General features: G+C 40.8%; 1 pseudogene; it reads right to left on the bottom strand.

Moving 5' to 3' along the window:
* Positions 1-7,895: 7,895 nt before the first annotated feature.
* Positions 7,896-8,716, bottom strand: LOC124972471 (voltage-dependent anion-selective channel protein 1-like; annotated as a pseudogene).
* Between the last annotated feature and the right edge of the window lie 1,017 nt (positions 8,717-9,733).

The raw sequence follows: 9,733 nt of genomic DNA, 5'->3' as shown, positions 1-9,733 counted from the left end.
ATCAAACCAAAGCACAACAAAAATTCTTCTGTCAGTCTTTGTGGATTGGCTGTGTGGTGGTGCATTCCTTCAACACTTAAATAGCACTTTGAGAAAAATCTGCCATACTCTCACTTCCTGCTTGTACTCTGAACAGGGGTCAACCTTGGTCAATTAATCCACTATTAATTTCCAACAATTTTTCCTTAGGGAAATCCAAGGGTCTTCTCGGAAGTTTCCTGAGCAAGCCTCCTCCTGGGTTATGCCCCTGGCCTTTTAAATCCCTGAACACCCAGAGGTGCTTTCCCCTGCTCTCCTGTCCTAAAGAAACTCTCCTCTCACCTTGTCCCCTCACCCTGGGATTTAGACTGCCCTTTGTTTCTCTCAACTGCAAACTTTAGCCTCAGGCAGCTATAGGTTTCTTTTTTATTTGTTTCTGCCTAATAGTGTGTTCTAGAAGATTGCATCCCCTTTTTTATTTCCTGGAGTGAGTTCCACGTTGGACCCAATAGAGTGGAGCATTTCCATGAGCTCTTGGGGGAGCTCAGAGAAAGGTAAAGGCTATGAATGCAGTTCAATAAGGTCTGCTCCAATCCACCTAGCATCAGGTATCAAGTCTGTGCATCTTGCTGATACCTACTGCTCCACTCTAGAGCTCCACCACGGCAGGGAGGGTGTAGAGCAAGAGCCAGGATAAATGCCACACAATTTTCTGACCTTTTCTTCTCTTGGCTACTTTTTTTTTGTTTTTTACAATTTTTTGTTTGTTCTAATTAGTTGTACATGACAGTAGAATGCGTTTATACATTTTGATAATTCATACGTAAATGAAGTGTGGTTTCTCATTTTTCTGGTTTGGATACATTTTGATGGATTTTGAATATACATAACATGAAATTGACTGTTAATCCCTTTTAAATACACAGTTCCATGGTAGAGATGTACCTTCAAATTATTGTACAGATGTCTCGCCACTATTAATTTCCAACAATTTTTCTTAGTAACAGACCCGGTGTGCCCATTGAACCACAACTTATTTCCTGCTCCTCCTCACAGGCTTCAGTCCCCTGTATTCTATCCTCTTTCTCTGAGTTCTTGGATTCTACATATCTTCTTGTATGTGGAATAGTATGATACATGCCCTTTTGTGCCTGGCTCACTTCACTAACAGTTCTTTTTTAGTTTCACCCATATGGTAGCTCATTATAGAGTTCCATTCTCTAAAGGTGGAAACAATTGCATGTAGATGCCCCGTTTTCTTTATCGGTTCATCCGCCCATGAATATTTAGGTTGTTTGTACATTTTGGCTGTTGTGAATTGTACTGCAATTAGCCACTCGCCTGAGGTGTGGGGTGCAATACTGCATGATCCACATAGGAAGTCATCTCAGATAGAAAACTCATAGTATCAGATAGAAGAGTGGTGGGTGCCTGGGGCTTAGGGGCAAGGGAAAGGACAAGTCTCTTAGTTGACAGGCATAGGTTTTCAATTAAGCAAGAGGAAGAACTTCTGGAGATGTACTGTATAACTTTGTGCCATAGCTGACAACTCTGTATGGTACACATACACCTTGTAAAGAGTGTAGACATTACGTTAGTTGTTCTTACACAGTATTAGAAATAACATTTTCTCAGGGAGTTCTTTCCTCTCCCTCAAACTCTTAACCTTTTGGAGTCTATAGGGGCCTTTCCTTAGGTCACGCGCAACCCTCAATGAATAGATGGAAAACGCTTAGTACACTGTGCTGTTTGTGCAGTACTGGGTATTGAACCCTGGACCCATCTGCCACTGTGCTACACCGCCAGCTCTATTCATTTATTTATTGTATTAAATTTTGAGACAGGGCCTGCTTCAGTTGCCAATGCTGGCCTCGAACTTGCAATCCTCCTGTCTCAGTCTCCCCAGTAGAGGGGATTACAGACGTGTGTGCCCCGCCGCCCTCAGTTTAGAACAGTGCTTAACACACTGCAATCACTCAGCAAATCTCACTTTTATTACAAATTAAACATAGAATCCCGTCGTTATCGACTGCTTTCCTCAGTTTTACACTGAGGTCTTTTGTATGTGTTGGAGGTCAAGCCCGAACAGCAAAGTCATCAGAGATTGATGCCCCTGTGCCCTCGAGGCTGTAAGATAACCTGAAGGCCGGCAGACGCGCTCCCTGTAGGTCCTCAGGGCCTAGCCAGCGTCACCTAGTGGAGGCTGAACGGAGGAGGCGCGACCCCGCCCCCAGAAGCCACCTTTGAACCTAGGCCCCCCAGCAGGTCGGAACCACTTCTGTCCCGGACTCTAAAAGGCGGGGCTGGGTGGGGGCTGGGGACCGGAAGGGTGAGGGTCCCTGTTTTCCCCGTGCTCCTCCCTTTGACGTGGGCCGTGGGCGCGGGACTCCGCACTCCCGCGGGGCAGTGTGAGCGTGTCCCCGAGCTCAGCTGGCGAGCCGCCCCGCAGGCGTTAGGCACGGCGGCCAGAGGAAGCTTCGGGCGCGCGCCCGCGGTCCCCCTGCATCGCAAGCCGAATTGAGCCGCAGGCGTCGGCGCTCAATTTCTCCCGCAGGGCGGGAGAGAAAGCTCGGGGCACCGCCGGAAGCGCTGCCCTCCTCCCCGCCTCCTTCAGGAGCTTCCCGGGTCCCTCTAGGATGCGGGGAGGTCGGCTTTGGTCGGTGTTCCTTTGCGTCTGCCGGAGGTCTTGCTTAGCGAAGGTAGAGGAGACCCAGGCGGAATGGAAGGGTCAGCCCAAAGTCAAGGCCAACGTGACAGACTCCCGCAGGGGTTCCCTGCACAGGCTCTGCTGTCACTGGTACCACCGCCCCCCCCCCCCCAAGGTACTGCCTCACTTGCCACCTGGCTGTAGTGTGCCCGGCTTCGGGCAAGCCACTTAAGCTCCCAGGTGGCATGGGGAGCATGTCCCTTACGCCTCTGGATTGATGTGAAGATCGGATGTCACGGTGTATATGAGTGTTCAGCGCAATGGCTGGCACCAGTGGAAATGCTTAAGTAGACCTTGAAAATTTAAACATGATTCCTTTTGTAACCTGCCCTTGGTGTAGCTTGGGAACCCCTCTACCGAGAGTCTTCTCTCTGCCCCTCCATTCGGAGCCAGATGACATGAGGGAAGTTTAGGTCCTCTGTGGCCCTTTGTCCACCTCCTTCTTACTTCTCTTCCTGCCACTGACTGTCATTCCATCACTCCCTCTGAAGGCTTTCATTACCCAAAATCGCCAGCACTGAACTCTGCATTGCCAGATGCAGTGCAAACTGTCTGGTCTTTAATTATTTGCTCTTCCTTCCTCCCCTGATGGCATGCAGCACTCTTTCCTTCTGGAAACTGTCTTACCTTTTGACTTCTGTGACACTATTCTCTTGATGTCCTTACTTTTCTGGCCATTCATCCAGCCCTGGTGTAACATCCTACTCCTTTCTTCAGGCTTGAATTATTTGTGTTTTGGGGCTTGTTCGTAAGGCTGGTCAACATCTCTCTGTTCTCTCATGAGGGCAATCTCATTAATTCCCTCATATTTAATTACATCTAGGAGCAATGGAGCGCTTTAATTTGTCATTCCCCACCAATTAACAGGGATCCAAACTAGGATAACCAACTTTTTACCCAACACGTTGGACTGAATTGCTCATCGGCATCTCAAATGCTATGTGAACATGGGGACAATGCTTACTGGTCATCCTAAATTTGGTTCCCTTTCAGTGTTTTCATTCCCACTCAATAGTATCACAATATATTGGCTTTCACATCCTTGTAATCTGGGCATTATTTTGTGACCACGTTCTCTATTGCTTTTTTCTGTTATTCAATGCAAGTATCTGATCTTTTGTAAGTATTTTCAAAACCACCTTTTTTTCATCTCTACTAGTACCATTCTTGTCCAAGTTTACATGATATCATTCTTTGAGTATTTAAACTGTTTCTTAACCAGGCATTACACACATTTTGTCTGATCTCCTTCTTATCTTTGTTTTTTCCAAAGGACAGTTTCAAAATGCATGTTAAAAATCACACACGCGTGCACACACACACACACACACACACACACAGTCTCCATCCATTTATATCTCTTATTTTTTTAGCCAGTCCTTTATGAATGATCATTTATTGTTTTCTCAGTCTTAGGCTAGTCCATACAAGGCAATAAATAAAATCATATCTAACACCACTTCATACTAGTGCCCATAAATCTAAAGGATAAATTCATAGAAGTAGGATTTCAGAGTGAAGGGGTAAATGCTCACATAAGGTTAATATGTACTGCTGAAATTGCCCTTTAATGGTGTTATGTAAAATTTCATCACCACTAACAGTGTACGAACATGCCTGTTTCCTCCCATCCTTTCCAAATCAGTGGGTTTCAGTTTCCTGTATATTTTGAAATATGAAAGGTAATGGATAGTGTCTTCTTGTAGATAAAATTTGCATTTTCTTATTTTGCATGAGTCTGGAATTTTTAAAATAAGTTTAAACACATTTTGTATTTTCTTTCCTTTGGATTTTTTTTGGTGATAATTATAGTAGAGACTATGTGTTCTTCCAATCTATTTCCTTTTCCTTCTTGAGTTTCCCATAGTCCTTGCAGGTAATTGTGGCTGGTGGAGTGAGTCCTGGCCAATGAACAGTGGGCATAAATGATGTACACATTTACAAGCTGGATTCATAAAAGCCTCTATATGTGATAATTCAACTCTCTTACTTTGCCCATCTGCTGGCATAACGTTGACACCCAGAGTTATCTATGAAGCCAGGGCCTGAAGGTAGCAGAGCTTCTGTCAGTCTAGCTCCACTGTTATTTCACAGGCAGAGCCAACCTACCCCAATCCTGCCTCCATTTGGATTTTATAGGATAAGAAAAATTTTAGTAGTGTTGGGCTACTCTGAGTTTTTAGTTAATTTATTATAGCAGCTCTGGTTGTCAGAAACAATGTTGTAACCATTGTTCCTTTATCAGAATTGAATCAATCAGAGTTTTTTTTTCTTATTAGGAAATTAAGCCCTTTGTGATATGAGTAGTGAATACTTTTAAACTTTGCTTTTTGAATTTTGCTCTATGCAGATTGGGCTTGCAATCTATTTCTCAGTCGTTATGTCCTGAAATTTATCATATTATGCTTTTATGAATTCTGATTTGATGACATGCCTAGAAAACTCCTGATCACTCCAATTACATCTAAAAACCTCTTATGAAATTTCATCTATTTTTAATTTTCTACAAATTGGTTTTGTGGATGCAGGACTAGGGAGTAAACCCAGAGGCACTTTACCACTGAGTTATATCCCCAGGCCTTTTATTTTTTTTCTTTTGAGTCTCACTAGTTGCCAAAGCTGGCCTTGAACTAGGAATCATCCTGCCTCAGCCTCCTGAGTAGCTGGGATTATAGGTGTGTGCCACTGTGTCCAACTACAAATTATTTCTTCATGAATAAATGATAATTTTTCACATTAGGTTTCTTTTTCTCTTGAAGTGGTGAATTGCATTGATATATTTTCTGATGTTAAACTAATCTTGCTTTCATAGGATATACACAACTTTGTCACGATAATATCATAGCATTTTTACATATTGCTAGGCTTTTCCCCCAAGTATGTTGCTTAGGATATTTTCATCTATGCTGTGAGATAAATTGGTTTGAAATTTACCCTTCTCAATTTGTCCTTCAGGTTTGGTGTCAAGGACCACTTTATAAAACATAAGAGGGCAGTGTCCCCTACACCTCTATTCTCTGAAAAAGGTTGTGTAATATTGGAATTATCTCTTACTTAAATAGTAAAAAAATTCATTTATGAAACTATGAAGGCATAGAGATTATTTTATCATATTATTTAATTGATAATTATATTTACTTCATGTTTACAGTTCAAATCAATTTTTATGTTTTAAATTGTATGTTATTGTTTGCATGCTTTCTCTAAATTTTCAAATTGCTTGTAATAAAATGCTCTAGTGATGTCACCCCCTACTTTTGATTACTTATATTAGTAATTGGTATCTTTATTGCTTTTTTCTTTCTATGTCTCACCAGAAGTTTATTAGTTTTACAGACTTCTCAAAGGCTTGGTGAAATGCTTGGTTAAAACTCCATCGTGTGTTCATTTTCTCTTTCATTTATGTTTGTATTTTGTTGTATTTATTTGTGGTTCTTTTGTTGTTATTCTTGCTGCTTTTCAAAATAGATGCTTAGCTAATTTTCAGCCATTTTTATTTTTATAATACATGTATGTTTGTGTGTGTGTATATGTGTGTGCACGTGCACCTGGGAATTGAACTTGTGCATGCTAATGCACATATTCCATTATTGAGCTACACCCCTAGCCTATATATGTATTTTTAGGAAACAGATTTTTACCAATTTGTTCCAGACCAGTCTGAGCAACATAGCAAGTCCCCACCTCAAACAAAACAAACATAAATTTTCACCCAAATTAGTTGTATTTTCCTAGTTTGGACTGTGACATTTACATTATCATCTGGTTTAATACATTTTTAAATTTGTACCCAGATGATTCAAATCAGGCTACAAGTGAAAACTGATATACTTATGGTTTGTTCCTCCTGACTCAGAAAGTGTATGCTACTGCAATCTCAGCTAAAAATCATGGGTTGGTTCACCAGCATCACCACCTTTGATTAGCTCTGAGATCTGAATTTTATTTCTAACTGTATCACCAAACTGCAGCTTAAATTTACAGTTGTTTATTTTCAAGTAAGCAGTTCTGGGTAAAAGTTTACATCCTAGGCTTACTTTGCAGCTCCTGTCTTCTCTTAAAGATACCTAGTAGCAGCCATGCACAGTGGTGCATGCCTGAAATCCCAGTGACCCAGGAGGCTGAGGCAGGAGGGTCACAAGTTCAAGACCAGCCTCAGCCTCAGAAACTTAGTGAGACCCTTTCTAAATAAATAAATAAACAAACAAATAAATGGGCTGGGGGTATGGCTTAGTGGTTAAGCACCCCTGGGTTCAATCCCTGGTAACCACTCCCTAAAAAAGATACTAGAACTAAGGTTTGCTTTTTTATTTTTATTTTTTTAAATTTTATCCAGGCCTTTTTTTTAGGTTTCGACATTTTATTCAAGTTTTATTTTGAAGTGATGTTAATTACAGCATTAGAAGGGGAGGCTCTAATTCCACACAAAATAGAAGACTCTAAAATGTACCCATTAAACTGCTAAAAAGTAAATTGAGTGATGAGAATACAACAGAAGTCCAATTTAGATTCCTAGTGTTGTTACCGTGTGATTGCAATCATGTAGACTCTTCCCAACCTCGAGCTAGAGCTCCTGGAAGCTATTTCACAAGGGCAAGGAAACCACAACACACAAAGGAATTAAGTCCTGAATTACTGGCTTCATCACATCCATCCTCTCCATCCCAAAATGGCATGAAAAAGAAACAGTGACCACATCCTGCAGACTACTTTTGGTATAAAAGAGGTGATACGGACTAGGGTGGGAAAAGGTCATGAAGATCTGCCTAAAAAAAGTCCCTTTCAGATGAATTTGTACACACCACCAAGCAATAAGCTCCTCATCAATTAGGGTTAGGAAACCAAGGCTTGATTCTCAGGAAGTCCCAATTCCATTCATTTATTCAATACAGATTTACAAAGTGCCTATGCATTATCAGCTTCCCCTTGCAGTATTTCTAGATTAAAAAAAAGAAAAAGAAACCTGATATCTCTTGAGGGGCCACCAAGTCACACACAAACACAAGCTGAAAGGACCTTTTTTTGAACTCAGTTTCTTCTGTATCTCTGGAATGGTAACACTTTAAAGTTGAATCCTTTTTAACCTGGAGGTCTAACATAATTTTTAGTAATTCTTGCATCCCAGACATACAACATTAAAATGTACACTAAATTCTGAGGGTAGCTATGCTGCAAAATAGTTTAAAATTAACGATTGTATAGTATTCATTTATGCTTGAAATTCTAGTCCTAGACGCAGCTTGTGGCCACCATCATTGACATTCTTGCCATCCAGCAGAGCTGATAGTGTTAGTTGATACCTGGCTTTAGGGTCTGAGTGTATTCTGGACTAATCAGGCTGGAGTTGTTCATTTTGGCTAAGAAGGGGGCATCAGAGTCAATTTGATACTTTGCTACTATTCCAAAGAATGTGGCTGTTTCCTGCTGTCCAGGAAAGACAGACAGCAGTCTCCAACTTCCTGTTCACCTCTGATAAATGGAGCCACCAAACTTTCTCCAGTCGTTCACATCAGAGTGAAGTTGGAATTCATCAGTCTTGTAGCCAACCGCAAAGTTGCTCAGGGTCACTCGAGATTTTGTGATCTCAAAATTCATTTGGTAACTAACCAGCCAACCCTCCTCACCCAGCACCAGAATGCCCCAGATTGAAGGCCCAGTAACGTCAAAGTCCACATCGTGGCCCAAGTCTCTATGTTCCCATGTGTACCCTGTCTTGCCTTTAGCGTTCCCCCACTCCCAGTATTAGGTGAGAAGGATGAATGGAAGGTCAGCTTCAGTCCATGTGCAAGCTGATCTTCCACAGTGATCTCAGTGTCTAGTCTCACTTCCCTGTAAACATCAGGCTGTATTTAGTCCACCTGTTCTTGATTTCTGGGCTGCCTGTCACTTTGGTGATCTCTGTGTTGACTGAGCCTGAGCTGGTAAATGCCAGTCCATTCTCAGATTTTGTTTTCAAATCGGGTTTTATTAAGCCAAAGCCATAGCCCTTGATGAAGAAGACATCCCTGGCAGATTTGCTAAGATCAGCATATATGGGAGGCACAGCTGTCTTCTGCTTGAAGGTGGAGGCAGTGGGAGCTGCAGGAGTGTTGGCAGCTAAAGCCCAGGGCTGCGGTGTAGGAGAACTGAGTTGAGCCTCACCCAGGCTTTTATGTTACTGTCACAGAAACAGTGGCCCTTATAACCTACTTCACATTTATTGGAATTTAAAATCTGCAGTCTTATTCTAAGTGCAGAGTATAAAATACATCACTTAGACCTATCTCATTTGATATTTATTTAGTTCTATATTCTTTCTTTAGTTCTATATTCTATAATCATTATGTCCACTGACATGAGAGAGGACATTTAAAGTACCATATTACATATATCCAATATTAGGGATGTTGTTCAGAGGATATAAAGTTCCAGTTGGATAGGAGGGATGAGTTTTTTGAGATATAGTGACAAAATTGTGCTATAGATAACAATAGTGTATAGTATTTTTCAAATATTTTAAGATGGGAATCTTCAAATGCTCTCACCACAAAAATGATAAGTATTGAGATAATGGATATGTTAATTAGCTCAATTAAATCATTTCATGCTATATATACATGTGATAATGTCACATTGTACATCCATGAATATATGTAATCATTTGTCAATTTACAATTCAAAAAATCTAAAAACTAAAAAAATTAACTTGGCCAATCTCTGTCTTTAATTTCTATATCTGGACAATTCAAATTTAATGCAATTATTCATATATTAGGACTTCAGTCTGCCATTTTATTATTTGTTTTGGTTTTATTCTGTTTCTCATTCCTGTGGGGTATTTTTTTCTGCATTCTTGTGCTTCTGAATCATTTGAATACATTTTAGAATGTCATTTTCATTCCTATATCATGCCTTTGAGTATGTCACCTTATGTCTTGTTAGCAGTTACTCCAGATATTATAAAATACATATGTAACTGCCTTCTATGGACCTTAGTTCCATTTAGGTCTAGTCAACCTCCTTTTAAAATATAATTGTCTCAAGTATGTTCTTTACATGCATTGAGCA

This window comes from Sciurus carolinensis, chromosome X (assembly GCF_902686445.1).
Source record: "Sciurus carolinensis chromosome X, mSciCar1.2, whole genome shotgun sequence".
NCBI lineage: Eukaryota > Metazoa > Chordata > Mammalia > Rodentia > Sciuridae > Sciurus > Sciurus carolinensis.
This window is presented reverse-complemented; position numbering and strand designations above follow the sequence as displayed.